Source organism: Elephas maximus, chromosome 26 (genome assembly GCF_024166365.1).
Source record: "Elephas maximus indicus isolate mEleMax1 chromosome 26, mEleMax1 primary haplotype, whole genome shotgun sequence".
Lineage (NCBI taxonomy): Eukaryota > Metazoa > Chordata > Mammalia > Proboscidea > Elephantidae > Elephas > Elephas maximus.
In genome coordinates, this window is record NC_064844.1 from 41,419,702 (window position 1) to 41,430,785 (window position 11,084).

Genomic DNA, 11,084 nt, shown 5'->3' on the forward strand with positions numbered 1-11,084 from the left:
TAGTAGGCTAGATGTCCAAATTCAGGGCATCAGCTCCAGGGGAGAGCTTTCTCTCTGTTGGCTCCGGAGGAAGGTCCTTCTCATCAATCTTCCCCTGGATCAGAAGCTTCTCCGTGCAGGAATCCCAGGTCCAAAGGATGTGCTCTGCTCCCAGTGCTTCTTTCTTGGTGGTATGACTTCCCCAACTCTCTGCTTGCTTCCCTTTCCTTTTTAATCTCTTGTGAGATAAAAGGTGGTGCAGGCCACAACTCCCTTTACATTGGATCAGAAATGTGACCCGGGTAAGGGTGTTACAATCCCACCCTAATCCTCTTTAACATAAAATTACAGTCACAAAATGGAGGACAACCACACAATACTAGAAATCATTGCCCAGCCAAAGTGACACACACATTTTTGGGGGGACATAATTCAATCCATGACACTTGGTATCACTATGCCTTCCTCTCCATTAGAACGTTCTATACCTACACTGTTTATCCCCTCTTTTATTGTTCTGATGTTGTTGTCATTTACAGATTAACCTCTCTAGTTCTTTTTTGTAAATCTTTTGGTGTCAAATAGTCCTTGAGAGTTCATTTTCTAGGTTGGTATCTGGCTGGTGTGGTTTTGCATCCTAGATTCAGGCTGTCACCTGATGTTTGTTCTCAAACCGAAGGACTCCCTGTAATAATTCCTGTAAGTTTAGTTTGGTTTTTTACATATTCCCTTAATTTCTGTTTATCTGGAAATGTCCTAATTTCACCATCATATTCGAGTGAGAGTTTTGCAGGATATATTATTCTTGGTTGGCAATTTTTTTCTTTCAAGGCTTTATATGTGTCATCCCATTGACTACTTGCCTGCATGGTTTTTGCCAAGTAATCAGAGCTTAGTCTTTTTTCCCCTCTGTATGTGACTTTTTCTTTTTCTCGAGCTGCTGTCAGGATTCTTTCTTTGTCTTTGGTTTTAGCTAGTGTGATTAGTGATATGTTTTGGTTATTTTCTCTTGGGGTCTATCCTATATGGGGTTGGTTGAGCTTCTTGGATAGTCAGTTTTTCATCTTTCATGATACTAGAAAAATTTTCTGTCAGCAATTCTTCAGTGATCCTCTCTGTGTTTTCCATTTTCTCTCCTTGTTCTGGAACCCTGATCACTCACAAATTTTTGCTTCTGATTGTACTCCACGTCATTCTCAGGGTTTCTTCCTTCCTTTTTCTGATTTTTCCTCAAAAAAAAGTGGTAGCCATATATTTGTCTTCAATTCCACTGATCCTGTCTTCTGTTGTTTCAAACCTGCTCCTTAGACCTTCTATGACACTGCCCATTTCTGAAACCTTGTTGTTTATCTTTTGAATCTCTAATTGTTGTTTTTGTATGATTTCTTGTCGTTAATTTATTTTGGCATTTTGTTCCTGTATTATTTTCCTGAATTCTTCCACTGTTTTGTCTGTCTTGTCCATGATTTTGTCTCCCTTTTCCATGAATTTGTCTATTTTTTCCTCATTTTTTCTGAGTTTTGCTTCAACTGTTGGATAGCTCTGAATATTAGAGATTCAAAATCCCTATTAGGTATTTCCAGTGTCTTTTCTTCTACTGGACAGTCAACTGTTGCTTTATTTTGTACGCCTACTAAAACAACCTTGTCCTTTTTAAAATATTGTCTTGACATTGTTTTGATATTCTCTGTTTTCTCTGGGACATTCAGTAGTTATTTTCTCAGTTTATTTATTGTAGATTTGTTTGTTTCATCCTATTTTTTGTTTGTTTTATTTGGTTATGTCTGAGCAGACGGACTGGGCATTCTTTGTCATTTGCTCATCTGTGTGCACAATACTTTTCACCTTCTTGTTCAATGGACAGGGCCAGCTGCTCAGCTAAGGTGCAGCAGGGCAGGTCCAGCTAAAGGGGAGGGGCTGGAATGGGTTGTTTGTGGCACATACTGTGGCCAACAAGGTGGGCTAGGGGTCAGTGCAAGTCAGGTTATGGTAGGCCGTGGTTGTGCTGCTTGGGGATGCGATGTTCAGCTCACAGCGCAGATAGGCAGGAGGGAGGCAGGAGGTTGTGGTGAGTGGAGCTAAGTTGGGTATGGGAAAGAAGAGAAAGAGGGGCCAAAAAAAAAAAAAAAGTGGAGTCTGCCACAGGAGTGGAGAGACGAGAAACTGAGTAATGAAGAAAAACAAAAAGGAAAAATGAAAAAGAGAAAAACATAAATAAATAAAAATTAAAGAAAAAAAAAGAAAGAAATGCCTCTAGGGGTCCCACCAGTAACCAGGGAAGTGGCTCCCAGGCCTTGAGGCACAACCCATCTAGAAGGGGCAGAGATGGAACACAGCACCAGGTATTCAGGACAGGAAAAGAGGGAAAGTAAAGAGAAATGAGAAACTGAGAAATGAAGAAAAACAAAAGGAAAATTGAAAAATAAAAAGAGAGGAAAAAAAAGAAGAAAGGCCCCTAGGGAAGCTACCAATGCTGCTGTGCAGATCGGGGAAGTGGCTCCCAAGCCATGCAGTACAGCCTGGCTGAAAGGGGCAGAGATGACACACAGTGCCGTGTATTCAGGAGACAGGAAAGAAGGTAAGTAGAGAGAAATGAAGAAAAGGAAAAAAAAAATCATAATAAAAAGAGAGGCCCCAGGGATGCCACAGTATAGCTGCACAGACTGGGGAAGTGACTCCCAAGCCTCACAGTACAGCCTGGCTAGAAGGACAGAGATGGCACACAGTGCCAAGTATTCAGGAGACAGGAAAAGAAGGTAAGTAGAGAGAGATGAGAAACTGAGAAATGAAGAAAAACAAAAAGGAAAAGGAATCAAAATAAATGTCCCCAGGAATCCCAGCGGCATGGCTGTGCAGTCTGGGAAAATGGCTCCCCAGTTGTGCAGTACAGCCTGACTAGAAGGGGCAGAGATGGCATAAAGCATCAGGTATTCAGGAGACATGAAAAGAAGTTAAGAGTGATGAGAAACTGAGAAATAAAGAAAGACAAAAAGGGAAAAAAAGAAAAAATGTATGTATGTATATATATATATATATAAATTAAAAAGAAAAGAATGCCTCCAGGGATCCCACCAATGCAGCTGCACAGACCGGGGCAGTGGTTCCCAAGGCGTGCAGTACAGCCTGGTTAGAAGGGACGGAGATGACACACAGCACCAGGTATTCAGGAGACAGGAAAAGAAGGTAGAGAGAGACAACAAATCAAGAAATGAAGAAAAACAAAAAGGCAAAAAGAGAAAACAAACGAACATAAAAGGCCTCAGGGATCCCACCAGCATGGCAGCCAGACTGAGAAAGCAGTTCCCTAGCCGAATGGTGCTTCACAGCCTCTCAAGAAGAACCAAAGATGGCACATGGAGCTACGTGTTTGAGAGGAAGGAAGAGGAGGAGGTGAGAGGCAAGGAAGAATCCAAAAGAAGCCGAAAAATGCAACACAGGCAACAACAACAACAACAAATGGCATTGAACGAGCTGACCAGTGAGGTCGGGGCAAATCCAAGCAACACGGAACCAGCACCTCCCAGCCGAATGACAGCAGCTGATTGGGGAGTAGCAGAAGCTGAGCAGGGAGAATAAGGGTAGGGGATGGGAAAGCGTATATCGCTGGTGACTGGGTGCTCTGTCTACTGCTGGGAGTTCCGTGAAGCTCCTTTCCTGTACTTCCTGTCTGCTGATCTCCAACAGGAGTCCAAGATGGTGAATCTGTGCTGTTAGCTGATAGGGGACCTCCACTCCTATGTCTCCTCTCTCTCTGTTCTCTGTCAGCTTCTTATTCCATTCAGTGCATGGTTGACTTCTCCATCTCTTCATTTGACACTTAGGGTTCCAGGATTGATGTTTGTCTCTGTTTTACTGAGTTTTTTGAGTCTTTGCTGTGGGGGGATGGTGCGGTGCTTCTGTCTATAGTGCTATATTGGCTCTGCCTCTTCCTGCTTCAATTTCAGTTAGTGTCTCCCTTTAATAATTCTTGTAAGTTTGGTTTGGTTTTACATATTCCCTTAATGTCAGCCTAGCGGTACAGCAAAGCCTGCCAAAAATGGAGGTTGGTGCATAGGGCAAGGTGGGTGGAAGAAAAGAAAGGAAGGGAGGGAGAAGAAATAACAGCAACAAGAAAAAAACAAAAAATAAATTAAAAAAATGGTGGTGAGGTTGGTGCAGACCCCCAGAGGCCACATGCAGTGACTCTCCAGCTGAGTGGTGCAGCATAGCCCCTTGAGAATTGCAAGTGCAATGCACAGGGCTGTGTGCATGGGAGAAGGGAAAAGAAGGGAAGGAGACAGAAAAAAAAAAAGAAAAAAGAAAACAAACAAAAAAAATCAGCCCATCAAGAAGGAGAGGGGATGGCAAATGGGGCTAGCTGGGTGGGAGAAAGGAAAGGAAGGAAGAGAGAGAGAGAGAAGCAACAACAACAAAATGCCAAAACAAACAAAAAAATGGTGCTGAAGGGGCCAACTGGTGGCGGTGGGGCGGACCCTGGTACAGTGAGCTCGTGTCTCTCCAGCCAGGGTACCATGGTACATTGGAAATCAGTGGAGGCCACGTAGAGGGAAGGGTGAGGGTGAGAAAGGATGTATCCCTGGTTACCAGGTGCTCTGTCTCCTGTCAGGAGCTCTGTGAAGTTGCCTTCCCATACTCCCTGTTTGTGGTCTTTGGTGACAGGTCCAAGATGGTGAATCCAGGTGGCAGTGAGCTAATATCTCTCTGGTGGAGTGACTGAGGTCTGTTGGAAAGTGGCGGAGGCCTTGTACAGGTAAGAAGGGTGGGGGGTGGGAAAGCATGTATCCCTGGTTACTGGGTGCTCTGTCTCCTGTCGGTAACTTCGTGAAGCTGCCTTCCTGTACTCCCTGTCTGCGTTTTTTGTTAGCCATAGTCCAAGATGGTGAATCCATGCCATGTTAGCTGGTAGGGGACCTCGACTCCTTAGCTCTCCTCATTCTCTGTTCTCTGTCAGTTTCTTATTCCACTCAGTGCTTGATCAAGTTCTTTATTCCTTCATTTGATGCTTAGGGTTCCAGGATTGACATTTGTTATGTTTTATTCAGTTTTTTGGGGTCTTTGCTGAAGAGGGATGGCATGGTGCTTCCATCTATACTACCATGTTGGCTCTGCCACACACTTGCTGTATTAACAACTCTAAATAAATTACGGTAATTTTCTTTTTCCTCATTAAATATTACATGAATGCATAGGACATACCACATTGAGATGTAACATTAAAGATGAGGTCCTTCTCAGAATTTTTCAATATGACTGGAAGGGTTAAAACTAGACCTTAACTATGGCTTCATGGTACTCAATCCCTCTGTCACCTGACAGAGACTCATTTGCTCCAACTAGCCAGCCCTTTGCTGGCTGCCTCTCTTTGACTACTAAATGAGCAAAGAAAAGGTTTCCAGTGGAGGTACCTACTGGAGGGTGATAGTTAAAAGTATGGGCTCTGGAGTCAGACTTTGCATCCAGGCTCTGCTACTTAATATGTTTCTTTAGGCAAGTCTGTTTTTTAATTTATTTTGCTGGTTGAGAACAGACATAGCAAAACATACACCAATTCAACTATTTCTACTTGTACAATTTAGTGACACTGATTACATTCTCCGAGTTGTACAACCATTCTCATCCTCCTTTTCTGAGTAGTCCCTCCCCCATTAACATAAATTCACTGCTCCCTAAGGTTCCTATGTAATCTTTCAAGTTGCCATTGTCACTTTGATCTCATATAGTTTTTAAAAAAGCATAATGCTCAAACCAAAAACCCATCCAAACCATTGTTGTTGAGTCGATTCCAACTCATAGTGACCCTATAGGACAGAGTAGAACTGCCCTATAGGGTTTCCAAAGAGCAGCTGTTGGGTTCAAACTGCCAGCCTTTTGGTTAGCAGTCGAGTTCTTAACCACTGCGCCACCACGGCTCCAGGTAATCCTCAAAACACTTTTTTTTTTTTTTTACTAGTTAAACTAAACTATTGTTTGGTTTTAAGAATAATTCAGGAGATATATTTGGTTTAAGCTTTAAAGACTATCTCAGGGCAATAATTTCAGGGGTTCTTCCAGTCTCCATAGCTCCAGAAAGTTTGGAGTCCATGAGAATCTGAAATTATATTCTGTATTTTCCTGCATTTGATTCAGGATTCTTCTATAGAATCTTTGATCAAAATGTTCAGTAATGGTAACCAGACATCACCCAGCTCTGGTCTTATGGCAAAGGAGGCAGTTGTTCGTGGATATAATTTGCTGCATATTCCATATCCTCCTCCTATTCCTGACTCTTCTTCCTCTGTTGCTCCAGGCAAATAGAGACTTATTGTTGTGCCTTGGATGGCCTCTTGCAAGCTTTTAAGAGCCCAGGTCCTACATTGAACTAGAAGGTAGAACGAAAGCACTAAACAGGTTATTAGGCCAATTAACTGGGATGTCCCATGAAACCATGATCATAAACCTACAAACCAAGGAACCAAATCCCATGAGGTGTTTGGTTGTACATAAGCCTTAGGCAAGTCTTTTAAACTATCGGCCTAGGGTCCTCATCTGTAGATTAGGGACAATCATAATAGTACCTAACAGATAGGCTGTTGTGAAGACTAAATGAGATGTTACAATCAGAACAGGGCCTGGCATAAAGTATACAGTAAACCTTAGCTGTTTATCTTTTTACTACACCATTTGCAAGAATACTTGGTGCATAGTCTCCTTCAGCCTAACACTGAGTCAGTAGCCACAACTATGTCCAGACCTCTGGTCACAAGCTACTTGGACACAATCTCTCACTGCTCCCCTGGCTTCTGATCCTGGCTCACCTCACCTCTGGATCTGAGCACACCCCAATTTGTTAGTGTTTGACATGCCAGACTGCAGGCAGCAGTGGATTTAGGAGTGAGGAATCAAGAAGCCAACACTAAGACAACAAAGGAAGACTGGGGACAGATGTTGAGGCCAAGCATGTATGAAGCACTCCAAGTTGGGCCTTGCAAAGTAAGATTTAATTCCCTACTTTTCAGATGAGGACACAGGGCTCAGAGAAATTGAGAGCTTTGCTGTAGATCTCAGAGATGGAGACAGGAATTCCAACTGAGGTCTGCCTAACTGCAAATGCTTTCCACCCACCTTACTACCTTCCAGCTAGCATCAAAGGAGGACTCACAATGTGTTTAAGGGACACAGACTTGTGAGTGATCCATATTAGCAAAAGCTTTAAAAAACAGGCAAACAAGTTGGCATTCTAAGGATGTAAACATTTAGATTTGGGTTGGAGGAGGTGCCTTCATAGTTCAGCATTCCTTCTGGAAGAATGACATGAGCGCATCCAAGGATGTAAAGGTTGAGGGGAAGACAAATTGAACTAGAGGATGAAAACAAAAGGGTAAATAAAGAGAGAAAATGGAATAGAGAAAGGATAAGGCTCATTTAACTATGCTGTGGTGGAGGAAGGAGAGTTTTTCATGAGATCGGTGGTGAGTTCCACTGGGTGTGGGTCCCTGTCAAGATGCCCCTGTCCAGTGCTGCCATGCTCTGACAAGGGAGTACCACCTGCCAACCCTTCCCAAGCAAGGAATCTCTGTCCTCGGCTATGTACACCTCAAAGGACATTGATGGGTAATGCCACCTGCCTGTCATAGTTTTTGAGCAACAGTCCCTCTCAGGCCTGCTTCAAGACCTACTGAAGAACTCAGACCCATGCCCCTGGGTGAGGAATACTGGATGGCTGTCTCACCCTTGCCGGGACACCCCTGACTCTGATCTTGCTTTCCTTCTCTGGCTTTGAGGTACTTCTCTTTCTATACTATCTCATCAACTGGTTGTGATCTCTCGTCTATGCAATATACTTGATCTTTGAGGTTGTGCGTCAACTTGGCTGGGTCATGATTCTCAGTGGTTTGGCAGTTACGATGTATTTTGGCAATCATATAATGATGTAATCACCTCCATGATGGGATCTGATACGTGATCAACTCCATGATGCGATCTGCTGTGAGTAGCCAATGAGTTGAAAGGGAGTTGCCTTGGGAGTGTGGCCTGCATTCAATATATGTGGCCTTTCTAGCAAAGCTCGCTGGCTTTTTGCTGTGCTCTCTCGATCCTGCATTCAGCTCGTCGGCATCTGACCTCCAGCTCTTGGGACTTGGGCCAGCAGCTTGCTGTCTATCTGCCAGTCTCGGATTCATCAGCCTTTGCAGCTGTAAGCCAGTAGTCTGCCGTCTGACCTGTGGATCTTCGGTTTGTCAGTCCCTGTGGCTATGTGAGTTAGGAGATGCCTCCAGCCTAACACTTGACCCACAGACTTGGGACTTGCCAGCCTCTATAAACGTGTGAGTTATTTCCTTTAGATAAATCTCTATGTATATGTAACATATGCATAGAGATTTATCTATATGTATCACTTCACTGGTTTAGCTTCTCTAGAGTACCCAGCTTAAGACACATGCCAACCCTAAACTACCCTCCATTGTTCCAAAGAGTTGGAGGATTGTCCACGTCTGAAGACAAACTGCTGGTAGAATGGACCAATTTTCTATCACAAGCACAGTCTAGAAATTGAGTTTTTCTCCTATTACACTATTTGCCATTTGTCTTAGTCATCTAGTGCTGCAATAACAGAAATACCACAAGGGGACGGCTTTAACAAAGACAAATTTATTTCTTCACAGTAAAGTAGGCTAAAAGTCCAAATTCGGGGTGTCAACTTCAGGGGAAGACTTCCTCTCTGTGTCACCCTTCTCATCAATGTTCCCCCAGACTAGAAGCTTCTCCACACAGGGACCCCAAGTCCAAAGGATGTGCTCTGCTCCCAGCACTGCTTTCTTGGTGGTATGAGGTCCCCCTGTCTCTCTGCTTGCTTCTATCTTTTCTATCTCAAGAGATTGCCTCAAGACACAATCCAATCCTGTAGATTGAGTCCTTCCTCACTAACACAGCTGCCACCCATCCTCCCTCATTAATATCATAGAGGCAGGATTTACAACATATAGGAATATCATACAATACCAGGAATCAGAGTCCAGCCAAACTGATACGCACGTTTTTTGGGGGACATAATTTAATCCATGACACCATTTAAATAATTATGGAAGGAAAGGTATTAGCAAGCAAATACAAAGATCTTTACGGAAAGAAGATAGAGGCAGTAGGTAGTGATGGGGAGGTTGATAGTTAAAGAGACTTCTAAGCTCTGTGCCCTGCAGGGCCAGGACTAGAATAAGGAGTGCCGCCTAGGGTGCAAATGTGAGGAGTTAACTCTTAGGTTCATGCAAGTGTAGGGTACCCTGGTGACACTGCACAGACCACATAGTCAGCTGCTCCATTACAATACCTCTCCCTTGCCCTGTTAATCACAGAATAACTCCCTTCCCTTTGCATCAAGATTCCTAAATATCTATGTCCTGTGTTTTAGCATATCTGACATTTAGTTAAACAGTACTGTCCTAATGACCAAAAGTGTCACTTTGATTCGGAATTGACTTGACAGAAACAGGTTTGGGGTTTTTTGGGGCCTACTGTAACCTACTGTCTCAAGTTCCTATTTTTTTTTTCCTGGAAATAACACAGGGAATATAAATAGTGGAATTCCCCTTGTTCCTTAGACTCTTCTAACTCCTGCTTTCACTAGATCTGCTCTAAGTGTAATTTTAAACACTTTTCAATTGTCAGGGCTCCTACATCCCTTTCGCCTCCCATGAACATATTTTAGTTTGTCAACTTCCTCCCTAATGCTTGTCTGGCCACCAGTGCACAGCACAGGGAATTTAACCTTCCTTGACGTCAATTTTTTCCTTAGGGTGTGATCAATTAAAACCCTTTAAGCAGGCCAAACTATGCTCCTTCCAGTAGTTAGGAATTTTTTTCTATGTGACATCCCCCAACAACTCCTCTTATGATGGAGAATCAGGCTTTATTTAGAATATTGCTTTGTAGTTAAGAGTGCCATGTTTATATTAAATAAACACTATTTTATTCATTTTTAAAATCTGAAGACCAGAAGCAATTTTCTGTAATAGTGAAGATCTTGAACATAATTTTTAAAAGGATTTTGGTTGCTACATTTTCAATCACTAAAACCAAAACCAAACCCACTGCCGTCAAATTGATTCCAACTCATGGAGACCCTATAGGACAGTGTAGAACTGCCCCATAGGGTTTCCAAGGAGCACCTGGTGGATTTGAACTGCCAACATTTTGGTTAGCAGACCTAGCTCTTAATTATACCACCAGGGTTTCCTTTCAATCACCGGTAAGTAACTAATCCTAGTCATCAGTGACTAGGAGCACACAATATGCTTAAGGGTCAAATTTACCAGAGGCCCCTTGTGATCATCCTATATAAAATAATACCCTCTTCTCCATTTGGCATTGCATCACTAGAAATGTAAGTTCTATGAGAGTTCTGTCCATTTTGTCCACTGTTACATAGCTAGAGTAGAACAGTGACTGACACTTGGGCAATCAAATATTTGAAGTAAGTTGGTTGAAAGAATGGATGAACAAAAATCTCCAAAAGCTACTTAAATGTGCAGAGACATAATTATATATATAGCTATAACAGTTCAAGAAATATTTTTTTCATCTTGACACCAACCCATAATTTGACCTGATGAAATCAAGGTCTGTTTTCTGTAACTTCCCCTTATTTACAATCTAGAAATAACAAGTTTGTTTGGCACAACTTCCATTTAGAGAACACACGCTTATTCAGGTATCGCTATTTTTTTTCCCAAGGGCTCAAAAAATATATATTTAATAACCATTCCTGCATTTACCCTAAAATAGACAACACTTAACAATCTTGTTCTGAAATCCACGTTTTGTTCTCCATAATTTCCCAATGGTTATCTGCCAAGTTTTTTCATAGTTTAAGATGTAAACTGCCTGAGCTCAGAGATATATTTAAAGCAGCTAAATATCTCTACCTTAGATGTCTATCTTAAAATGTCTATTTATAATGTTTTTCCTGTTTAAAGGTCATTATCATTCCATGAGGTACAAGAAAACATGGCAAGAGGAAACTGAGTACCTTGGCTTTTTCTTTGTCTTCTGTTAATTCTGCAAGATCATTTCCAGATAATGAGACCAGCCTTCCCTGAGTTTTAAAAGTACTTGAATGCACTGAAACATTT